Source organism: Zingiber officinale, chromosome 4B, assembly GCF_018446385.1.
Source record: "Zingiber officinale cultivar Zhangliang chromosome 4B, Zo_v1.1, whole genome shotgun sequence".
Lineage (NCBI taxonomy): Eukaryota > Viridiplantae > Streptophyta > Magnoliopsida > Zingiberales > Zingiberaceae > Zingiber > Zingiber officinale.
Window position 1 is genome coordinate 101,700,608 of NC_055993.1, and position 25,495 is coordinate 101,726,102.

The following is a 25,495-nucleotide window of genomic DNA, read 5'->3' on the forward strand; positions in this document are numbered from 1 at the left end:
TGGTCCGTTCGACCGTGGATCCGGTCATTGTTCTGTCCGTTGACTGCATCTTGTATTTGACCCATCGAACAAACAAGTGATCAGAATTTGATTCTTTAGTTCTTCATTGTGTTCTCAAGTGGTAAAAAAAATGATTCGTTTGTCCTTAGTGTTCTCGTTAATTCGTCTCTAGGTTAACACGGAAGAGATAAATCACGGTGACTATTAGCCATTAGTGTAAATGGCCAAGACATGAGAAAGATTATTCTCGGTCACGTCGAATTTCGACCCCAAGATCTCATATGGTATATCTTAATCATCGCACCATTCCGAAGGAACCTCCATTGTATTCTCAAGCTCGTTGCATAAGGTAGTATGGAACATGTAATTCTCGTCCTCCAGCTCTTCGTGTAATGAATTGATAGACCGACCACTCGATCTTTCATTTTCAGAATCACCACTTTTCACTGTCCTCCCCTGAAAAATGCAAATGAGAAATTCATTTTGATCAATCATAACAAACACAAAGGACAAATGTCTTCCAAGGGAGAATAGATCTTCTGATCCGCAAATTATGGATCATGGGATGGTCCACTATATGTGGACCTTTGATTTAAATAAACCCCACCTATTTAAAGATGGGGTCTATCTAAATTAAAGGTCCAGATCAGTGGACCATCTCTTGATCCGCAATTTACGGACCAGAAGATCCCTGCCCCTTTCAAGGAGCATCTGAAAAACAACCTTCCTTGGATGTAGAAGAAATAATGAAAACCTTCCTCAAAGGTCTTCCACTCTACAGACCAAGTAAAGTTGGTTCTTTCAAATAGAGGCCGCCGGAAATGTGGCTACGAGTTAAACTAGCAATGTGAGAAATGGTAAAATAGAAAGATGTAGGAGATTAAGTGAATGGACCATGTTCAGCTGAGACTACCTGTCTGAAAGAAATTGAAATAAAGATGCCTTCTGGTTTGAGAAGGCTACGAACCCCCTCAAGCATTTTCATCACCTTATTTAGTGTTTCGGGATGGGGATTCCAATTTCCATGGATCACCGCTGTTCACAAACAATGCATCCTTTAAAAAGGACGTTTAATGACAGAAAATTAAGACATTTATTAAAAGACTAATGTCAGCTCACAAAAACTAACTAATAAGATTAATGATACAAACTTAAGAACATTCCTAGCAGTGATAAAAACAGAAGCTTGAATTAAGATTTAAAAGGTTTTCATGAGGAATGATCCTGTTCGAAATCTGAGTCAGATGGACCGTCAGGTGAGGTGGATGGAATGTTGACCGAGTCGCGATGTCCCGGAGGAGGGGTGTGCTAAGATGGCTTCTGTGTTGACGAAGTCTTCAAAAGTCCTCTGGTCAATGCTACCTGCAGCCAGCGACCGGATCTCCTCCGATCCTTGGTACCTCGAGGCTCGAGGTGGATCCAACGGACATATAAGTAACAGGCTAATAATATAATAATGAAATAAATGAGAGGCGAGTACGAAGACGTACCCTGGCCCAGGGGAGCGCCCTCGGATGGGACGCTGCTTGAGTTGTCGGGACCCGGAAGAGTAGACGCCCGATCAGGGTGGAGAGCTGGATCTGACAACGTGAAACCGGATACGACACGGAGCCAGAAGACGAGCTGCAGGTCGGGATATAATAGTGGCACGCAGGCCGACATATAACTCCAGCACGCATACCGATATAAGACAACGACACGCAAGCCGAGAGGTGACACTAGCATACAGATCAGGATAAAACCTCGGTGCATAGGCCGGAATAGGATCTCGGCACACAAGCCGAACTATAATAACACCAATGAAACTTGACACAAATCACACAGTTCGAAACACAATCGCGGCTCGAAGGCTGGAACATGACGATGATGTGGGACAGATGCGGCTTAGTGATGATCTTGCACTAACGTGGTCGGTCAACTTCCTGGCAGCGAACACAAGTTAGGCGATGACCCTGGAGGGTAGTGTTCGACACTGACTGTGGTTGGTGGAGAGCGGCACTGGGCTGCCGAAGGTTGTTGGAAGCGACTGTGGACGCCGGCACACCAAAGGTAGTGTGTGGCCTGCTGATGTGGACGTCGGGACGGAATGGGCAACGACAAGTGGCAGGGAGAAAGGAGAGCGAAGAGGCGATGTCGGCGTCCGAGAGAGGAAGTAGGGGGGAGCCACGATAGGCTAGCGTGCGTGAAGGAAGGAGGCGACGACTAGTTTACGAGGAGTGGTGTGGCTGCTTGGCGGCATCCGCGCCGAGAAGGCCGGAGGCGATGCGGGCTGCAAAGAGAGCGAGAGAGAGAGGGAGAGGGAGAGGGAGGAGGTGGTTCGTCGAAGACGACGACCCCGTGATTGTCCTCCTAGCGGCGGAGGAGACCTCAAGCCCAAAGCCCCTTCTTCCTTATGTTAGCGGCGGCCGCAGCATGCGATGGAGAAAAGGAAGGTGATGACCGGAGGTGCCTGCCGGCCGGAGGAGAAGAAGAGAAAAGGAGAGGTGGCAGTTGGCGGCCGATGTCGGCGCCGACGAGGAGATGGGAAAGAGGAAGAAGGTCTTTCTTCTTGGTTCCTCTTGGCCGCGGTGAGGCAAAACACGAACCCAGCCCCCTGCTACAGCGCCTCCTTTTCCCCCTTAAAGCCCTAACCAGCGAAAAGACTAAAATGCCCTCCTTCCTCCCTCTAATTTCTTCTCTACCCCTCAACCTATATCCACATCACAAGCCTCCCTTTCAAGTCTAGTCGAAGGAGGCGCAAGTCCGACTGACTAGACCAAGCCCAAAATAGAATCGCTACCGAACGGGGAATCAGATCACTGGGCTCGTCTTTATTACGTCGAACGAGTAGTTGTGGCAACGTTGGACAGGAAATCGAGCGATATCGAGCAGGTGATCGGACAATGCTAAGCAGAGCGATCGGGCGATTGTTGAGCGAGAAGTAAAAAACAAGTGTCGACCGGATGACGAATGTGGGGCAAAGCGACGAGTGAGATACGAGCAACGTGTATGACAGAACGACGACCGAGACACGGACGACGAGGGTAGGACAGAACGACGAGTGAGTCGCAAACTATAAATGTCAACCAGGCTATGAGTGTCGAATAGAATGACAACCGACCCAGATCGAACATCTGAACGATACCTGTGCAATAAGATTACTGCGAGTGGGTCGGAAGATGATGGGCGAGCGATGTCAAGCGCGCGACCGAGAAAATGTCAACCGACCATCAGTAATTGTGACCGGGCGATCGAAAATTACCGATCAGGAAATAGTGAGAATGTCGAGCGGGTCGAAAGATGATGAACGAGCGATGTTAAGTGCGCGACCGAAAAAATACCGATCGAGCGGCAATAAATCATGACCGAGCCATAGAGAGACTGATGGACAAGCAAACCTGTGAGCGCGATCGAGCAAGTGTCGACCGAGCGATAGTAAATCGTGACCGTGCCATCGAATAAGACTGACCTGGATCAAAAAATGCTGAGCGGATCGGAAGAAGAGGGGCGAGCGGTGTCGAGCGCGCGATTGAGCGACAATAAATCACGATCGGAAAACCAAAAAAATATCGACCGAGCGATAATAAATCATGACCGGGCAATAGAGAGAATAATGGACGAGCAAAGCCGTGAGCGCGACCGAGAAGAATACTGACCGAGCGTCAATAAATTGTGACCACGTAATAAAGAGAATGATGATCGAGCAAAGCCGTGAGCGCGACCGAGACAAATATTGACCGAGCATCAATAAATCACGACCGAGCAATAAAGAGAATGATGGTCGAGCAAAGCCGTGAGCGCGACCGAGACAAATATTGACCGAGCGTCAATAAATCACGACCAAGCAATAAAGAGAATGATGGGAGAGCAGAGCCATGATCGCGACCGAGAAAAATACTGACCGAGCGTCAATAAATCGCGACCGAGCAATAAAGAAGCTGCAGAACATGCTACCGAGATAATGCTGAGTGAGTAGACAAAGGACGGGTGAGCGCGCGATTGAAAAAGTGCCGACCGAGCGACAGTAAATCGCGACCGGATGATCGAGAATGCCGAGCGGTGCAAAGCAAACGCCTGAGTAGATGGCCAAGCAATACTGATCGGTCGACTAAGAGAAGGTCGGTCGTGTGATCGAAAGAATGTCAAGTGGGTGCAAAGCCTGCGTTGGATAGACACGGAGCCTGAGACCAAATGAGAATGGGAGAAGAGCCCGTGGATCGAGTGTGAATGGGAGCGAAGGCTCTATGAGCCAAGTCGGGCGTGGATCCTGAGAGACTGAAAGTGACCGAGAGCAAAGCATGTGGATCAGGCACAAACACGAGTAGAGCCTCTGGATGGAGCATGAACGGGAGTAGAACAATCAGGCGGTTATGCGAATGCCAAGCAAGGGGGAAAGTGGGTATCGACCGAGTAGCAACGAGCAACCGCGGCGAGCGAAATGCGAATGATGAGTGTCGGGCAGAGTGACAAGTGAGCAGTAAGTGCCGACCGAGCAACAGCGGTGAGCGAAAACGTGAGCTGAGAGTGTCGGGCAGAGCGGCAAGTGAATCAATTGTGATGCGTGCGGGGCAGAGCGGCGAGTGAGGAGTGAGTGGCAACCGAGAGGTCGTTGGGCATGAGAGCATGCTCACTTATAACTCGTACTAGGGCGAGAGTCTGGAATCCCGACCGGTAGGTCGTTGGGCGTGAGAGCATGCTCACTTATAACTCGCACCAGGGCGAGACTCTGGGACACCGACTTGGAAGGTTGTTGGGCGTGAGAGCATGCTCACTTATAACTTGCACTAAGGCGAGAGTCTGGAGGCGTGAGAGCATACTCACTTATAACTCGCACTAAGGCGAGAGTCTGGAGGCATGAGAGCATGCTCACTTATAACTCACACTGGGGCGAGAGTCCGGGACACCGACCTGGAAGGTCGTTGGGTGTGAGAGCATGCTCACTTATAACTCGCACTGAGGCGAGAGTCTGGGACACCGACCAAGAGGTGTTCTGGAGGCCTGACCAGGAAATGATCTGAAAGCCTGACCAGGGAATGCTCTGGAGGCCTGACTAAGAAATGCTCTGGAGGCCTGACCAGGAAAAGTTTTGGAGGCCTGACCAGTACTTGATCTGGAGACCTGACCAGGAATTGATCTAGAGACCTGACCAAGAAATGCTCTGGAGGCCTGACCAGGAAATGTTCTGGAGGCCTGACCAGGAAAAGTTCTGGAGGCCTGACCAATACTTGATCTGGAGACCTGACCAGGAATTGATCTGGAGACCTGACCAAAAAATGCTCTGGAGGTCTGACCAGGAAATGTTCTGGAGGCCTGACTAGGAAATGTTCTGGAGGCATGACCAGTACTTGATCTGGAGACCTGACCAGGAATTGATCTGGAGACCTGACTGGGAGATCGTTATCGATTTCGATTTGAGACCGGTGGTGATACTCTAGTCTGAGATCAGTAGCGATAGCTCGACCCTGAAAAGGGGGAAGATAAGCCCTGAAATACATAGAAGCGGAGCCCGTAGCAATATGAGGGAGGAGATCCTTTATTATACCTAACCGTGGAGTGGTGTCGACCGACTGAGGATCTGTCTCAGTCCCTCAACTTCAAAATACCCATGAAATCAGGGAGAGAAATAGTGTCGATCTCATGATTCCCAAATGTCCGCGGAGTCAAGGAGAGAATAATCTGAGCCCCGACCGTCAAAGGAAGTGAAGCCCATAGTCATATAAGGGAGCAGAGCCCGTAGCAATAAAAGGAAGCAGAGCACCATGGGTGAAGGGAGCAAAGCCTGTAGATGTAAAAGAATGCAAAACGGGTTGAGGATGCAGAGCATATAATAATAATAGAGTGAAGCGCTTATAGCAGTAAGAGAATACTGAGCCCTATGATGAATGATGCAGAGTCTGTAACAGTATGAGGATGTAGAGCCTCATGGTGAAGGGTGCAGAGCTTGTAACAATAAGGGGATGCAGAGCCTCATGGTGAAGGGTGCAGAGCCTATAACACAGATGATCGGGGAGTTGGGCCCCTGGTCCCTGATCGGAGAGCAAGGTCCCTAGCCTGTAATCAAAGAGCGAGACCCCTAGATCCTGATCGGGAAGTCGTACTGCGAGCCAATGATCAGGGAGTTGTGTCTCTAGTGTATGAGCGGGGAGCTGGGCCCCTAGTGTCCGATAAAAAATCGAAGGCCCTAGTCTTTGATCAAGGAACTAGGATCTTACTCTCTTATTAGGGAGCTATAGCAGCTCCTATAACCGTAAAAAAGGAGCAGAGCATGTAACATACCTGATCGGGGAGCCATGACAACCGGCTAAGGGTTTGTCTCGGTCCCTTGACTCCCGAATACCCGTGGAGTCAGGGAAAAAACATAATGAAAAAACTAACATGTCGGCCGACTGAAGCTCGATCCGATCCCTCAACTCCCGAATACCGGTGGAGTGAGGGTAGAAGATAATATGTTCTTCGGGATCCTCCGGAACTATGATAATGGCAGAGAACCTCCCGACGTCGTCCATCTTCATGTCTCAGAACAGGTGGAGAAGATTCCCATAGATGACGCCAAATTGATCCTGTCCGGAATCTGAGTCAGACAGATCGTCAGGTGAGGTGGATGGAATGTTGACCGAGTCGCGATGTCCCGGAGGAGGGGTGTGCTGAGATGACTTCTGTGTTGACCAAGTCTTCAAAAGTCCTCTGGTCAATGCTACCTACAGCCAGCGACCGGGTCCCCCCGGTCCCTGGTACCTCGAGGCTCGAGGCGGATCCAACGGACATATAAGTAACAGACTAATAATATAATAATGAAATAAATGAGAGGCGAGTACGAAGACGTACCCTGGCCCAGGGGAGCGCCCTCGGATGGGACGCTGCTCGAGTTGTCAGGACCCGGAAGAGTAGACGCCCGATCAGGGTGGAGAGCTGGATCTGACAACGTGAAACCGGATACGACACGGAGCTAGAAGACGAGCTGTAGGTCGGGATATAATAGTGGCACGCAGACCGAGATACAACATCGGCACGCAGGCCGACATATAACTCCAGCACGCAGGCAGAGATAAGACAACGACACGCAAGCCGGGAGGTGACACTGGCATACAGATCAGGATAAAATCTCGGCGCGCAGGCCGGATCAGGATCTCGACACACAGGCCGGACTATAATAACACCAATGAAACTAGACACAAATCACACAGTTCGAAACACAATCGCGGCTCGAAGGACGGAAAATGACGGTGATGTGGGACAGATGTGGCTTAGTGATGATCTTGCACTAACGTGGTTGGTCGGCTTCCTGGCAACGAACACAAGTTAGGCGGTGACCCTGGAGGGTAGCGTTCGACACTGGCTGTGGTCGGTGGAGAGCGGCATTGTGCTGCCGGAGGCCGTTGGAAGCGACTGTGGACGCCGACACACCAAAGGTGGCGTGTGGCCTGCTGATGTGGACGTCGGGACGGAATGGGCGACGACGAGTGGCAGGGAGAAAGGAGAGCGAAGAGGCGATGTCGGCATCCGAGAGAGGGAGCAGGGGGAGCCACGGTAGGCTAGCGTGCGTGAAGGAAGGAGGCGGCGACTGGTTTACGAGGAGTGATGTGGCTTCTTGGCGGCATCCGCGCCGAGAAGGCCGGAGGCGATGCGGGATGCAAAGAGAGCGAGAGAGAGAGGGAGAGGGAGGAGGTGGTTCGTCGGAGACGACGACCCCGTGATTGTCCTCCTGGCGGCGGAGGAGAGCTCAAGCCCAAAAGCCCCTTCTTCCTTATGTTAGCGGCGGCCGCAACATGCGATGGAGAAAAGGAAGATGATGGTCGGAGGTGCCTACCGGCCAAAGGAGAAGAAGAGAAAAGGAGAGGTGGCGGTCGGCGGCCGACGTCAGCACCGACGAGGAGATGGGAGGGAGGAAGAAGGTCTTTCTTCTTGGTTCCTCTTGGTCGCGGTGAGGCAAAACACGAACCCAGTCCCCTGCTACAGTGCCTCCTTTTCCCCCTTAAAATCCTAACCAACGAAAAGATTAAAATGCCCTCCTTCCTCCCTCTAATTTCTTTTCTACCCTTCAACCTATATCCACATCAAGAAAGATAAAATATCTGCAGAATGTCTATGTTATCATAGTGAAAAATAAATAATTTTTTTTTGTGATAATTAAAAGCAGATAATCCTTCGACCCAGTCCAATGCTCGAATACTATAGTACAATTTCATATTTGATACAAAAAAAAGTTCAGTCCTTAAACCAAAAATATATAGTTCACATATGTCAAGACTAGATCTAAGTTCTTGGAGACATAAAAAACCAGGTAAGCACCTCACAATTACATGGGTATCTTTTGCACCTTCTTTCCATTAAGTCAACCATATCCTGTCCAGTATAAACATGCATGAGATCGCAAACACTGAGTGATCCTCTTCGAGAGTCGAGATAATGGATGTTAAAAACGTGGTGCTCCTGATGATTGTGATGGACTCCTCATCAATGAAGTCTGTAACCATAGCAACGTCAGTGCCGAGCTAGGGAGGGGTTCCCTGATGATGACCCTCCGATGCTCAAGTCAAACATCGACGATGTAGAACAAACGAGGAAGCAAAATGACAGAGTAACTGTGGCTATAGTAGAGATTATGCATACATCCGTCGAAACTTGGGGGACTTTATATAGGACTCTCTGGGAGCGTGTACACGCTCCCCGATGCGTGCACGCTCCTCAAAGCATACCCTGAAGAGACGCGTCAGAAAGGTATCTCTGATACCATATATTAACGACCCGAGCATATCTCTGACAAGACAGTGGAAGCTTCCACCGTATGATCCTTTGTCTGTCCATGCCGCTAACCATGTCGTCTGTCAATGGCGCGAGTCCCTATGAGGATATCGGCTAATCCTCCTTTTGTCTGTTAGTAGGTCGAGCGAGATGGACGCTCGGCCAGCCCTTGGCGGTTCGACGGGCCTTGTCCTTGGGCCAAGCGGAATGGTCGCTCGACCAACATCGTATTGTCCTGGTTCCACGTTATGTAGGTCGGAGCTGTGTCTGAATGTAGCCTGCTCGGTCATTAATGTTTCGTCAATGTGTGTCCGAGCGGCCTGGCCGCTCGACGCCTACTTTACCTGTTTTGAGCGTCGGAAGCTCGGTATAAAACCGAGTTGTACTGGTATCAGCCTGGATCCTTTCCTCCTGAGCAGGAGAGTAGGTTGCCCGATCGGATTTTGACCTTCACCATGTCATTGACCATCCTACTGATCGAGACCCCTCCTTATCACCAGATCGTTGAATATTCTATACAACAACATTTAAGAAAGTATTTGAGTAAAAATACTATTACAATATTTCCATAAAGTAAATTAAGAAAAGAATGAGAGGATATATAGAAAAATGAGCACAAGGAAATTGATTTGGGACAAATAATAACATTTAGTTTGATTTGAAAACTACTTATTTGGAAAGATGAAAGTGTGGAAAAGACCAGATCTAGATTTACACATTCACACTTGTAGCTGGGTGGATTGGAGCATATTACACTTGCTGAATTCAAAGGTGGAACAACTCAACTTAACCAGAGACATTTTTCAACATATTGATAAAAAACATGCAGAGCCAAGACCTTTTGCTGGGATACAATTATGATTGATTGGTGGTCACTTGCCCCAAAATCTCATGTTGTTAAAAAAAAATCTCTTTGGATGGATCTAGTGGTTAGTACATGAGATATTATTATCATAAGATCTGAGGTTCGAATCTCGACAAAGCTGAGGTAAATACCTCCCTTATGTGCTAGTCACTATTCCAAAGGTTAGTAGCCGCCCGTGATTTATCCCCTCCGTGTTGGCCCTGGGACGGGTTGGCGGGGGTGCTGGGGGCGAGCGTATTCGCCTTTTGCTATCATGTTATTAAAAAAGAACCTAATCAAGACTTATATATTAGTAATAGCTATATAGAAAAAGATATCCAGTGCATATTAAGTGGTTCATTGTGTAAGTTGTTGGATCGTGATCGTTCGATAGAAGGGTTGGGGTGAATATCAATTTAAAATTTCGTCGAGTAAACACAGCGGAAAAGTAAAAAACAATGCTAACAAAGTCAATTTACTTGGTTCGGAGCCTTTGACGACTCCTACTCCAAGGCCCGCACGTAAGGGTGCTTTCGATGGGCAATCCACTAGCAATTCGAATATTGATTACAAAAATTAAGTACAGAAATGCTAGAAAGAAAATACCGACAATAAACAATAAGAAGAAAAAGAACAGAGCTTTGTCGGATGACTTTCGCAATGTCGTAGGAGCGCAGGAGAGCAGGTTTTCAGTTGTTGTTCTGACTCCAACCTTGACCCTCCTTATATAGGAGGTTCGGGGCGCCCGCAGTCCTTCGGGGCGCCGTGAAGTGACGTAACCGAGTCAACCAGTGAACTCCACGTGACACAGCGACGTTGGGGATAAAACTTTACCTCCAGACGCCCGGGTACCTCCTGGGTGCCCGGACCTTGATTTCCAGCAGCTTCCTTCCTACAAGAAAACGTTAGTCCGAGGCACTTATATCTCCTACAAAATAGATTATTAGCACAGTTATAATAAACAGAAATAGTATTAATTAGATTCCGTCTCTCCGAGACTGGAATCTAGTCAAGATCTCGACTTAAAGTTTTGAAATGGTTCTAAGTTGGATCAGCGCCTAAGTTCCCTTCCCGGGAACGCGTCCTCACAGTCACTCTCCTCTAATGACTTACCTTTACTTACTTGTCAGACGTTAGGTCAGCTCTTCGACCCATCTTGACTTCGTGTCAACTATCCGGTCAGCCCGTCGACCTAGCTGGACTTCGTGCCAAACGTCTGGTCAGTCCGTCGACCCGTTTGGACTTCGTGCCAGCTATCCGGTCGACCCGTCGACCTAGCTGGACTTCGTGCCATATATCCGGTCAGCCCGTCGACCTGTTTGGACTTCTCCTGCACACTCGGTCAGAGTGTTAGATCAACAACAAAACTAACTTAACCTATTTTGTCATTTATCAAAACCTGCGTTATACCGTTAGTACTAACCGCACCAACATAAGTACCCCGTGATAATTTTAATATGATCAACCAAATTAAGTTAGGTTGTAGTTTGATCATTGTGTCTAAGTGTGCAGGAACTTAAGAACACAAGAAGTCGAGCGAAACACACAGCTAGCGAGAAGGATGATACAAGAGAGAGTCGACGGGCTTGGTGCGTCCGAGGGACAAGGCTCTGCAGAAGCGCGTGAAGTTTTCGAGGGACGAGAAATCGGAGCGGAAGATTGCTCGAGAAGGCCAGAAAATGGCTTAGGGTAAGCCCTATTCCGGATGGTCAAAATCACCCAAGCAAGCACAGCTGGAGTGGAAGACCCTGATGGAAAGTCAACCCGAAGTTGACTGTGGTCCGGTGCCCAGATCGGTTTGGCCCAGCCGGGGGCGCCTTGGCGAGGCGCCCTTGGGTGAAGGTGGTCCGGGCGCCCGAAGCTATTACAGGTGCCCAGACCAGATAAAATATTATCTTTCGCCCGTTTTGTAGCCGTTGCGACGTAGATAAACTTTTATCCACCCCCAGGCGCCCGAACCCTTCTAGGCGCTCGGACCGTGCCACGTTAGTAACGGTCAGTTTCGACCAGTGGGCTATAAATAGAGCCCTGGTCTTCTTCCTTCATAACAACACAGTTTGTACTTCAAGTTTCATTCTGTTTTTCATTTCTGAGCGATATTTTTGTGTATGAGGCTTCTCTTCCTCTGATGTTTTGTTCGAGAAGAATATTGTCTTACTGAGCCAACTTTTATTGGAGTAGCAATCCTCTTATTGACAACCAAGTAAATTTTTACTTGTCTCGTACCTATTTTGGTTCTTTATTCTTTTAAGTGTGTAATTGTTAAGCCTGATTGTTTGAGAAAGATGTTTGTTTTTTAATTGTGAAGGGCAATTCACCCCCTCTTACCGACTGCAAGGGACCAACAAGTGGTATTAGAGCCCAACCACTTCAGAAGGACCAACCGCCAACTGAAGCACATAAGACGATGACCGGACCGAGCATCTATCTGCCTAAGTTCGAGGGGGAGTTCGCGATTTGGAAAAAGAAGATCGAGATATTTTTCAAAACTGACTTTGAATTATTAATAATAATGAAGTTTGGTTTTGTAGCACCAAAGGATCAACAAGGGAATGAAAAAGAAGAACATCAATGGATGAAAAAAGAGCAAGTCGACTTCGTGACAAATGACAAGGTAGAATTTCATCTGCTGAGTGTTTTACCTCCATAAGAAGTTAATTGGATTGGAGCCTACGAGTAAGTCAAAGAGCTCTGGGATAAATTCTTAGAACTACACGAAGGGACCTCGGAGGCAAAACTTGCGAGACGAGACCTACTCCGGAACCAAATTAGCAACCTCCGGTTAAAAGAAGGCAAAACCGTGGCACACATTCACTCGAGAATCAAAGAACTCATCACCGGACTCACAAATCTCGAAGAAAGTGTTGGTACGATTAGCACTAACAATCTAACTCAGGTTTTGATGAATGACAAAGTAGGTTAAGTTAATTTCATTGTGATCTAACACTTTAACTAAGTATGCAGAAGAAGCCCAGCTAGGTCGACGGGCCGATCGAATAGTTGCACGAAGCCCAGACTGGTCGACGGGCTGACTGGATGTCTGACATGAAGTCCAGCTAGGTCAACGGGCCGACCGAATAGCTGGCACGAAGTCCAGACTGGTCGACGAGGCTGACCGGATGTCTGCATGAAGTCCAACTAGGTCGACGGGCTGACCTGATAGCTAGCACGAAGTCCAGACAGGTTGACGGGCTGATCGGGCGTCTGGCAGGCAAGTTAAGATAAGTCACTGGAGGAGAGAGATTTGGTGAGGGTGTGTTCCCGGTTAAGGAACTTAGGCGCCGATCCAACTTAGAACTATTTCGGAAATCTAAGGTGAGATATTGACTAGATTCTGGTCTTGGTGAGACGGAATATAATTACTACTCTTTTTGTTTAAAATTGTGGTAACTTTTGTTTTGCAGGGTAATATAACTTTTTGCCTTGGACTTACATTTTCTTGCAGGAAAAGAGACTTTTGGAAGAAGGTGGTCCGAGCGCCCGAAGTGCAAATTTTATCCCGTCACAATCGTCGCACGTCGAGCTCACTGGTTGGCTGGGCTATGTCACAGTCCAAGTGTCCAGAGCTTCCTATACAAGGAGGGTGAGCCCTGGAGCAACAAACAACAACGACATCCGCTCTATTGCGCTGTGCTCCTGCGACGTTGCAAAGCTCCTCCGACAACGTGCTGCCAAGAGTTTTTCTTTCCTTTATTTTGTTGTCGGTATTTCCTTTTAAAGTTTGTGTACTTGCATTTGTAACCTTTTGCGAATTACTAGTGATTGTCCAACGAAAGAACTCAACGAGTGCAGGCCTTGGAGTAGGAGTCAACCAAGGCTCTGAACCAAGTAAATTGGTTTGTGTTAGCATTGTTTTGCTTTTATTCTTCCGCTGTGTGTACTCTAATTTGATACGATAATTTTTTGATCACTATTCACCCCCCTCCCCTCTAGTGACTTTCACAATTCAACAAGTGATATCAGAGCAGGTACCGCCTTTCGTTTTTTTCCCTCAAAAAGTATTTTTGAAAAATTCATTTGCATTCTTTCACCGTTGATTAGTGTTGACAAAATATCGCGTTTAACAAAATTTGTAATAATATTTTTTATTAATATTTTATTATTTAAAAAAAATATTTTTTTCGCGCATATTTCTTTATCTCCCACATTGTTTACCCCAAGACAAATTCTTGGAAATTATTTCTTGTCTATTTTTTGCAAATATACCAATGTCTATTCAAGAAGGACGGAGCATCCACAAACCACCACCATACGATTAAGAAGATTTCAACTACTGGAGGCGAGGAATGAAATGGTTCTTAGGAAGCCTAAATTTCAATAATGTGCTGATATTGAGAAAACCTTCTCGAGACTCAGAATTGAATGAAAATGTAAGTAAACTTATTTGTAATATTTTACCTAACAATGTTTTATGCAGACTAGAAAAGTACAAGAATGCACATGAGCTTTGGACCCAGTTGATCAATCTACACGAGGAGTCGTTAGAGCTAGAGGATCAAGTCAAAATCAAATCTGGACTCGAGTCAAATCTAATCAAAAGCCTACTGAATTAGGGGTGACGCTCAAGGTTAGTAATATTTACCAAAATACCCCTACTAGTAGTAGTTTAAAAAATATGCATGTTAATTTGGATATTTCTAAAAATATACGTGAAAATAGTATATTTGATAGTACATGCAAAAATACCCCTAGGATATTATCTGATAAAACAAATCTAATTAATTTAGAAAATTTAGAAAATCTGGAATTAATTAATAACCCTAAAAATTCAAATGATAACCAAATCAATTTGAATGACTCTACCTCTAAAAAAATTCAACTAATAATATTAAAAATATTACTTTACACAAAAATTTAAATAAAATTAAAAATTTAGAAAAGTTAAATATTAAAAATTCAAATTTAACTTAAATAAAATTGAAAATTCAAATGATAACGATGACAACATCAATATTGATCTAGATAAAATTAATATTAATAATCCCCGGGGCCATAGTGTCGTGGTAGGACATCCAGGTTGTCTCCCAGGCACCCGCGGTTCGAACCCCAACTACGGATACTGGGCTTCTGGGCTGGCCGCCGCGTGCGCTTCCCGATTTATCCTGGTGGTCGGTGGGTAACTTCCGTGGGACCGGACCGGTCACCCTCAGAGATAGTCAATGAGGCTAACTGGGATTATCATTTTTTAGATAAAATTAATAAATTTCTTAATAAATTATTTAAAAATCTAAACAATATCAATCCAAAAAAATCCTATCCAAACCCAAGATAATTTAACAAACTTAAAATTAAATATTAAAGATAACAGATTAAGCAAAGATATTCTAGAAAATTCAAAATTAATAATTAATAAAAGGTTAAAAGATAAACCTTTAAATAGATATAATTCAAACAATCTAATTAATTCAAATTTAAAAATTAATAAAAACTTAAACATTAAATACACTCCTTTAAAGAAGGACAATTTGATCAATTTAATTAATTCAAAATTAAATTAAAACTTAAATGGACTTAAAACTTAAATTAACTTAAAATTAAAACTTAAAAGAAAAAATAAAATTTAAATTTAAATTAACTTAAAACTTAAAATTAAACATTAAATCTTAACTAAAACTAATCTTAATTATAAAAAAATCTTAAAAGAAAAATCAATAATTTAGGGGAGGCTTCAAACTAGTTGACACCTCCAAAAATAATCTACCCGATAGGGTAATTAAAAATAACCTACCCGGTAGGGTAATTAGGGCTAGTTAAAAAAGGACAAAAGTTTAACTTGAACTGCGGTACTGATGAAGTTTTGGATGATAGTACGTTAGGGAAACTCTGTCTATGCATGTCTAGGAAGATATGACTTCGACCTGGTGTATTTGGCTTAGTGGAACTAACCGAAGCTACCCCTTACGGATCCTAACTAGTTAGACCAAGGTTTTGTACTAAGTTCAGTGGATAGGACAATTTGGAAAACCTCGAAGGCATAGTTACTCTAATGATTTCCAAGTGACTCACCATAGCCCAGAAATTTATCCAAAGAATATCTATTTGTTGAGCCCAAAGTTAAACCTGAATCTAACACAAAATTAAATCAAATCCTGAAACTGAATCTAACTTATCTCACAAAAATTATAAGATTCCCTGATTCAAAACATAGATAGGGTGAGATGTCTAAGAAATTAAATTAAATAAAAAATAAAAATAAAAATAAAAATTAAAATAAATTAAAATTAAAACTAAAACTAAAACTAAAATAAAAATTAAATTTTAATTTTAATTTTAATTTTAATTTTAATTAATTTAAATTTAAAATTTAAAATTTAAAATTAAAACTAAACTAAATCAAATTAAATTTCTGTAAAAATAATTTTAACTTAAAAATTATTTTAAAATCTATTTTTAAAATTAACATTTTTTTAAAAAATCGTGTACTTGTTATTTTTACCATTATTTGTTTTTAGTTTATCCTAACTTAACTTAGTTTGCTTAGATCAAAAAGGGGGAGATTGTAAGTATCCCGTGGCAGTTTTGATGTGATCAATCGAGTCAAGTTAGGTCATGTTGTGGTTTGATCATTGTGTCTAAGTGTGCAGGAACTTAGGAACACAAGAAGTTGAGTGAAACATGCAGCTAGTGAGAAGGATGGCACGGGAGAGAGTCGACGGGCTCGGTACGTCCGAGGGACGAGGTGCTGCGAAAGAGTACGTTGGCGGACAAGAAGGAAGCGCACGACATTTCCCAGGGACGAGAAGTTGGAGCGAAAGGTTGCTTGAGAAGGTCGGAAAATGGATTCGGATGAGCCCTATTCCGGATGATTGAAATCACTCAAACGAGCGCAGCCGGAGCGGAAGACCCGGACGGAAAGTCAACCTGAAGTTAACTGTAGTCCGGGTGCCCGGAGTCTAGCTGCCTGGAGCTACTCCGGGCACCCAGGTTTAGCCGGGGGCGTCTTAGCGAGGCACCCCTGGGCGAAGGCGGTCCACATGCTCAGAGCTATTCCAGGCGCCTGGACTAGATAAAATATTATCTTTCGCCCGTTGCATAGCCGTTACGACATGGATAAAGTTTTATCGACACCTAGGCGCTTGGAGTCCTTCCAGGCGCTTGGACCGTGCCAGTTAGCAATGGTAAATTTTGACTAGTGGGTTATAAATAAAGCCCTGACCTTCTCCTTTCAGGACAACACACTCTGTATTTCAAGTTTTATTACTTTTTTAATTTCTAAGTGATATTTTCGTGTACGAGGCTTCTCTGCCTCCGACGTTTTATTCAAGAAGAAGATTGTCTTACTGAGCCAACTTTTCTTGGAGTAGCAATCATCTGATTGCTAAACAAGTAAATCTTTACTTGTCTCGTACTTATTTTGACTCTTTATTCGTACTTATTTTGACTCTTTATTCTTTTAAGTGTGTAATTGTCAAGTTTGATTGTTTGAGAAAAGTGTTTTTTTTTTTTTATTGTGTAGGGTAATCCACCCTTCTCTTACGGGCCGCAAAGGACCAACACATTGCTCTCCTTAAAATGAGCCATCCAAGCAAAAGAATGCAAATCTCATGTCTCATTTCTCTTTCAAACGCTTCCACCAAAGAAGCAATCCCCATCATTCTTTACGAAGAACCAACAAGAAGTGCATGTGTTTGGAATTTTTTGTGAAGGGTAAAAAAGAATACTGGGTTAATTGAGGTTCGTAGTCATTAAAACTAGCATTATTTTGTTAATTTAATTGGGAAAATTTGCATGCAGTCCCCATTGGCAGACATAATTTTACATGCAGTCTCTATTGAAACAAATCTTTATTTTCACTCCCTAGTCAAATATACTTATCTAATTGCCCCTGATATTTTAAGTGTAAAAAATCTAAAAATGAGTATAATTCTTCTTAAATTCAGTATATTAAACTAGAATCTAGTATATTTTCTATCAAATTGAGCACGATTCTTTTTCCACCTCAATTAAATGGAAAATATACTAGATTTTCTTTAAATGGTACTCAATTGGATGGAAAATATATTAGATTTTCTTTAAATTGTGCTGAATTTAGGAAAAAAAATCATTTAATAGGAATTAGTAGGGAAAAAGTCGTACTCAATTTAATAGAAAATATATTCGATTCTAGTTTAAAGTACTGAATTTAATAGAAATTATACTCATTTTTAGACTATTTATACCTAAAAAATATGAAAGGTAATTTTAATAGAAAATATACTCGAATATACTAGATTTTCTTTAAATAATACTCAATTGAATAGAAAATATACTAAATTTTATTTAAATGATACTTAATTGGATAGAAAATATATTAGATTTTCTTTAAATACTATTGAATTTAGGAGAAATTATATTAAAACAGGAAAAAAATATGCTCAATTTAATAGAAAATATACTCGATTCTAGTATACAATGTTGAATTTAAGAGGAATTATACTCATTTTTGGATCTTTTGTACTTAAAAAATCTGAGGGCAATTAGGTCATAATATTTGCATAAGAGAGTTGAACAAATAAAACTTTGCATGCAGGGATTAGAAACAAAATTTTTCATGAGTAGAGATTGCATGTAAAATTCAAATTGTGATTGGAAATTTTTCTCTACTTTACTCTTAATTTAACAACTTGAATAAAATAAAATTCACTGCTGCTAGGACATCTAACTAATACTACAGCCACTAAAGAACAAGCAATAACTAATAGAAATAGCTATTCAGTTGATTTCATTGACAGTAAGCATGTTGATATAATGAGACAGGAATATCAACAATCAAGCAAGGTGGAAGAAAATGGAAAATGCAGTTATGATACAGATGCAAAATGAATTATACGTCGAAAGAGCATTTCAGCCTTTACCATGGTGCCTTTCTCGATCACGATATCGAAGGACTCACTGCCAAAAGGTAGGCCTAGCATGTCGGCCCGAACCACCTTGATGCCTGGCGGTGCATGTCAGACCGTCAAAGTTGACATTTCAATAAGCAACGCAAGAGCAGCGGAAATCCTACTCAGACTCATCACCTTCAAGTCCCTTGTCTCTAAAGCGGCTCCGCATCCTTTCAACCGCGACAGGAGAGATGTCGACGCAGGTCATATCGGCCACGCCATCCTTGCGAAGCTCCTCGCAGAGCCGCGAGTAGCCGCAACCGATCTCCAACACGTAGCAATACCAAAGAATCCAAATTGAATGCTATAACTATGCACGCATGCCGGAGGCGTCAGTGAGACAGCGAACACGGTGAAGTTACCGAGTGGGGTCGATTGAGGAAGGGGCGGAGGAGGTGTTGGAAGTGGGAGTAGTCTTTGAACCATTCATAGTGCTCCTCGGTGGCGAACCTCACGCCCCTATTAAGTCAGAACAGAGATTGAGGCAGGAAGCGAAACGAAGGAAAATAGGTGGAAAAGAGTGGCGAACGGCCAGACCAATAGTGGGGATCGAGATAGGAGGTGGCGGTGCGCGGGGCGACGACCACGGGACTGCTGCGGCGATTTTGATCGCCGGAATCGCCCATCGGTGGCGGTGAGCCCTAAGCAGGGAGTCGAGCTTGTGCTCCGTCGATTTAAGCTCATGAGTCGGATTTGAAGAGGAACGAGCCCAAAATGAATTATTGGGCCTAACTGGGTCATGTCTAGTTGGCTCAGTTGCACGAGCAATAATTGGTGCAATTTCGGAAAAGAACAAATGGAAGGGGGAAAAAACAGGCTAAATTAAAAACGCCGTTGCCGGGGATCGAACCCGGGTCACCCGCGTGACAGGCGGGAATACTCACCACTATACTACAACGACATTTGTTTATATTCGCTTGGATATTTACTCAAGACTTAATTAGTACAATTTCGAAAAAGAGCAAATGGAAGGGGAAAAAAATAGGATAAATCCAACAAACGCCGTTGCCGGGGATCGAACCCGGGTCACCCGCGTGACAGGCGGGAATACTCACCACTATACTACAACGACATGCGTTTATAGTTTCTTGGATAATTACTCAAGATTTAATTATTGCAATTTCCAAAAAGAGCAAATGGAAGGGGGGAAAAATAGGATAAATCCAAAATAACGCCGTTGCCGGGGATCGAACCCGGGTCACCCGCGTGACAGGCGGGAATACTCACCACTATACTACAACGACATTGGCGGTATTCTAGTCTCATTAAAACACTAATAGATATTTATTTTAGGGTGCCCACAATTCAGGCGGCAATGCAAGGAGCACATTCACCCCCGCTGCCGCCTGCCGGTACGTCGGGCACCGAATCTGCCTTGCCGCCGGCGACAGGATTTAGACTCATGGTTCCTGAGGTTTCTTCACACAGCAACCCTTATCGAATTGAAGGTTCGCACAATCTAGATCCGATTCATATCAAATACAAGGTACTCTCCAGTTTTGTAAAAAGCAAATTTTCGAGCATTATCGACATCAATGAAGGTTTTCGCAGGACGCAGGTCGGAGAGGATTCCAACCGAGGGCTTGAGTCCCAAGAGGTCCACCCATGGAGGCCCCTCAGGAGATTGGAAGCCAACTCGATTGTCTTTGGTTAGCTTCGCTCATCCTACACAATTGTGAATCCAACCGAGCAAGATCATACTCATGCGAGAGCTTAAGGGGCGATCGAGAGTAAATCATTGTCATGGTTGGAAGTAGTTGAGGATGATAATTCTATGGAAAAAAACCCGCTGCCAAATGACATTTAAAATAGTAAAATGAGGATTTAAAATAATTAAATCATTAGAGTGTAAATTAATAATATTACTTCCTATTCACATATATGTTCATATGGGGATCAAAAGGTTTTCTCGGGATGGTCTAGTAATTAGCGCATAAGGTGTTACTATCATAAGGTCTGAGGTTCGAATCTTGACAAAATCGAGGCAAATGTCTCTCTTATGTGTTAGTCACTATTCCAAATGTTAATAGCCTTCCGTGATTTATCTCCTCCGTGTTGGTCCTAGGACGGATTCACGGGTATACTGGGGTGAGCGTATTTTCTTTTTGCCACCATATGAGGATCAAAATTAGATATTATTATACTTTGTTGATATTAGCCCCAATTGTTCACTTTTAGTTGATTTTTCAAATTTACATCATTATTGATAACATTTATCCATGTTGATATTATACCATGGATGACTTATATACCTGTTAATTTAAGAATTCATCTTTAATCAATGATAATATATGGAGATGAATTCTAATTCTAGCATACAAATGCTAGTGATCATAATATACATGCATTTATGTACAATTTAAAAACTTAAAGAAGAATTAAGAATAAATTGTGCTTCATTGAGCTCTTAAATAAAATTAAATTCAGGTACATATTTCCTAATTACTCATTTAGTTATTTAACTTATTGTTTGCTTTCCTTAGCCTCTAATTTTATAGGCACATGGATCTTTTTAATATTATAGTTGGTTTCAATCTTACATAGAACTGCTCAGAGATCTTGATGTGCTAATTCCTAGGTTATTTTACTTTTGTTTTGTTATATTTATGTTTTATTTCATATGTTGTTTTATCTATATAGTTTTGTTATTTACCAAGAATATGATATATATAAATTTGATGAATTTCCTAGTTATTCAGTTTATATAGTTCTTAAGGTTTCTTTTATTATATTGTCATCGAGTAGGGTTCTTGGAAATTCACCCTAGGGGCATGATAATTTTATTGGTATTAGAACTCGATTTGTAATTTATGTTAATGGGGTTCGATCTTATTTTGAAATCTTTGTTTTCTGCTTATGTGATGCTCGAGCAAAAGAATTTTTATGCAAGTTGAGTTGTATCTCTGAATTATAGGATTTAAGAGTCATTCATTGATTTAACTATCTTTTTGTTATGATTGATTGTTAAAAAGTTTTATTTGATTTTGTAGGCAATGCCACGAGCTCATGGTTATGATTGGGGTAGTAGTCATGCTTGTAGTCGCAACTATGTTGCAATGGGGGTAGTGGTTGAGGTAGTGGTTGTGCATGTTAGCGTGCCTCTGTTAGGTAGAGGTTTGATCATGGTTTGGATGGGGCTCATATATCCCCATTTGGGATGATACTAGAAGCTTAAGTTGGTCTCGGTATTGGAGTTGGTGGTCAGACAGAGGGACAACCTCATCTTGTTGAGCTCATGTAGCCAGACCAGCCATCCCCACAACATCCGTTCTCATTGAAAAAGCTCATATTCCATTGCTTGCTAGTTTAGCAAATGATTGTTTTACACTATTTCATGGAGGCACCGATCCTTGGGTGGCACGTACATAGTTGGAGGACAATAAGTGTACTTTTGGGTACATGTTCTATTTATACACACAGAAGATAGAGTTAGCCGTTTATTTAAAAGACTATTTTTGGGGATCAAGTATCTCTTGGAAATCATTAAGAGAGGCGTTAGACAATATTTTCCTGTGACATTTTGTATTTCTTGACGCTAGGAATTCATGAATCTCAAGCAAGGTGACCAAAGCATGCTAGACTATAGTGCAAAATTTAGCCCACTTGTCGAGTTTTGCTCACATATGGTAGCTCAGGATTCAGATCATACGTTTCACTTTACACAAGGACTTGCAACATATATTCAGATTAGAATGTATGGATTCCCATTTACTACTTATCGGGAAACACTTGATCAACCCATATTTATTGAGATGACTCATCAACAAGTCTTCTAGAAAGGGAAGCTAGCCAACATACCTCGCAGACCTCACACTCTAGATAGCAGAGTTGAGGTTATCCACCCTGTGGTCAGGATACAACTGTAGAGTCTTCACAGTCACAAAGGTGGCTAAGATATCACAGGGATCTATCCTCTCACTCCCATCACAGAGGGGCCAGATACCCCTAAAGTGTTTTCAATGTGGTGCACCAAATCATGTAACATCATGATATCCACTGGATCAGAGTATATGTTTCTACTGTAAACTACAGGACATGCAAAAAGATTATACTTTGAAAGCACAACATCAAGCAGGAGGTTCATAGTATTAGCAACTCAATGTACATCATGACTTCCATAGCCTCGATAGTAGAGAGGTCCATAGTGCCCATAGTGTTGTGATCGAAGGATGTTCACATATCTCCACAATGAGATGATATTGTCTACTTTGAGCCTAAACCCTTATGATTTTGCTCTTGAGCTCTACCCAAAAGGTCTCATACCAATGGAGATATCTTACATCCTTTTAAACGCATGATCTTTTCCAAATCTTTCCAATATGAGATTTTGATTGAATGCCCAACAATCCTCACCTTAAATGAAGGACCATAATTACTCTCATAGTTCAACTCTCCTGCTAGCTTTCAGTCATTCTTGACATATTTTGGATCTCTCCATAAGCATATGATAATTCTGAACCACTCCGAGATCTCCCCGTGAGTATCCAGTTAATCTGAATTACTCTAGCTTCCCGCAAACATCTGTGTTTGGTCACTTTTGACATGCTTTGGGCCTCTTCGTGGGCATTCGGTCACTCTGACTTGCTTCGGGCCTCTCCGCAAGCATCTGCATCTGGTCACCTTGACCTTGTCCGGATCTCCCCCATGAGTATCCAGTCACCTTTGTTAGGGTCGATTTGTAGATAGAGGGGGAGGGGGGGGGGGGTAAATAGCTCATCGTGCTTTGTTGTCTTGTGTCGTGATAATGATATGCAGCGGAATGAACCATGAAACACACTTACAACGCTAACAAGTAGATTTACTTGGTATCAACCTCAAGATGAGGTGACTAATCTAAGGATCCACACACACGGTGCTCTCCACTAAGAAAAATACTCTTTCTCGGTAACTATCGGAGGAGGAGAAATCTCATACAAGACTCACACAACACAACACAAGAAGAAAAATACAAATACACAAAGGAAAAACCTTTTCTTGCTTGACCTAGTTGTAGTTGATCACCTCTTAAACCTTGGAAGTGTAGCAGCACTTGTCCCCAAGAGCTTCCAAGAACTGGCGGTGAGTATTGGAGAAAATCACGTGAGCTGGAGAAGAAGAGTTGTGTACGGTGGAGCCACCCTTGTGTCAAATCCAAGTCCATCTTGGAATTGCATCTTGAAGTTGAGCTTCTTGAATTCTTTGACTTTGATAATTTTGCTCCAACTTCTTCACCCTCTAGCTCTTCTTGTTATGTTTGCCCCTTCCGGCGATGATTCCGGTGAAGAGCGACCTCGCTCTGATACCACTTGTTGGGACCGAAATGTAGCTAGAGGGGGGGTGAATAGCTCGTCGTGTGCTTGTGTGCTTCGTTTCTTGTTTCTTCAGAGATGTGCAGCGGAAATACAAAGAAACAACTATAACAATGCTAACAAATGGATTTTACTTGGTATCCACCTCACAAGAGGTGACTAGTCCAAGGATCCACGCACACACACACACCTCCACTAATAAACACTCCTTTTCGGTAACTACCGAAGGCGGAGAAGCCCTACAAGTTCACACTACAAGAAGAAAAAGGAAAGGATACACAAATACAAGCAAAAGCTTACAATGAGTATAGAAAACTCTAACCCTAGCTTTCTTCTTCAGCTGTAGATCCGCCTCTTGACTTGGAAGACCTCCAAGAACCTTCAAGAGTTGGCGGTGAGAACCCTGTGGAGAAGAGCTGAAAGCATAGAAAGAATTGGAGATGAATCGTGTAAATTCTACCGAATGAATCGAACACCTGCGGCTTAAATCGATGCTAACGGTCGGACCCCGATCGATTGGATTGCTCCCAATCGATCGGGGAGGCTTTGGATCGATCAGTCGATCGATCCAGAGCGCCTCTGTGCTCTGCAGGAAAAGCCTGGATTGATCGGCTGATCGATCCAGCCTTTATCACATAAAAACGCGCCACCCCAATCGATCCACTGATCGATTGGGGTCTCTGGATCGATCCACTGATCGATCCAGAGGCGTTCTGTGTGCTCTGCGACTTGCCCACTCGAGGCTTGTCACGGGGACCTTCCCAATCGATCGCCTGATCGATTGGGCATTAGCCAATCGATCGACTGATCGATCCAGCCTTGGTTTTTGCCCAAAACCAAGTCCCAAGCCCCCAAACTAACATCCGGTCAATCCATGACCTATTGGTTCATCATGCCTAGCATCCGGTCACCCTTGACCTGCTAGGACTCCCTCACCAAGTGTCCGGTCAATCCCTTTGACCCACTTGGACTTTTCCTCATCGTGCCAAGTATCCGGTCACTCCCTTGACCTACTTGGACTTTTCCTCATCGTGCCAAGTATCCGGTCACTCCCTTGACCTACTTGGACTTTTCCTCATCGTGCCAAGTATCCGGTCACTCCGTTGACCTACTTGGACTTTCACTAGATGTCTGGTCTACCTTGACCCATATGGATTTCCCCGTGTCTGGCTTCACTCACCAGAACTTCCCTTCTGCCTAGCTTCACTCACTAGGACTTCTCTTCTGCCTGGCTTCACTCACCAGGTCTTTCACCTAGCTTCACTCACTAGGATTTTCACCTGGCTTCACTCACCATGATTTTTATCTGCCTGGCTTCACTCACCAAGACTTTCACCTAGCTTCACTCACTAGGATTTTCCTTCTGACTTCACTCACCAGGATTTTCCTTCTGCCTAGCCTCCCAGTTAGGACTTCCCAGTCAAGTATCTGGTCAACCTTGACCTACTTGACTCTTCTTCAATCAACCTGATCAGACCCTGATCAGAGGGGAATTGCACCAAACAATCTCCCCAAATGAACAACTGCACCTGCACTTTTCCATATCATCGAAGTCTTGTATTGTCAAACATCGAAACTCAAACCAAGACTCAAGCTTAGTCAACCAAGTCAACCTTGACCCCCGTGGTAGTTTTAATGTGATCAACCAAGTTAAGTTAGGTCATGTGTATTTGATCATTGTGTCTAAGTGTGTAAGAGCTTAGGAACACAAGAAGTCGAGCGAAAGACGCAGCTAGCGAGAAGGATGGCGTGGGAAGAGAGTTGATGGGCTAGGTGCA

At 43.6% G+C, this 25,495-nt stretch overlaps 3 non-coding genes and 1 pseudogene across 3 annotated transcripts; all 4 read right to left on the bottom strand.

Moving 5' to 3' along the window:
- Positions 1 to 291: 291 nt before the first annotated feature.
- Positions 292 to 19,055, bottom strand: LOC121978468 (annotated as a pseudogene).
- Positions 19,056 to 19,258: 203 nt separating this feature from the next.
- TRNAD-GUC lies at positions 19,259 to 19,330 on the bottom strand. Its single transcript has one exon. It is a non-coding gene; the product is annotated as a tRNA-Asp (tRNA).
- Positions 19,331 to 19,429: 99 nt separating this feature from the next.
- Positions 19,430 to 19,501, bottom strand: TRNAD-GUC. The gene has a single exon. It is a non-coding gene; the product is annotated as a tRNA-Asp (tRNA).
- Positions 19,502 to 19,601: 100 nt separating this feature from the next.
- On the bottom strand, positions 19,602 to 19,673 carry TRNAD-GUC. Its single transcript has one exon. It is a non-coding gene; the product is annotated as a tRNA-Asp (tRNA).
- Positions 19,674 to 25,495: the final 5,822 nt, after the last annotated feature.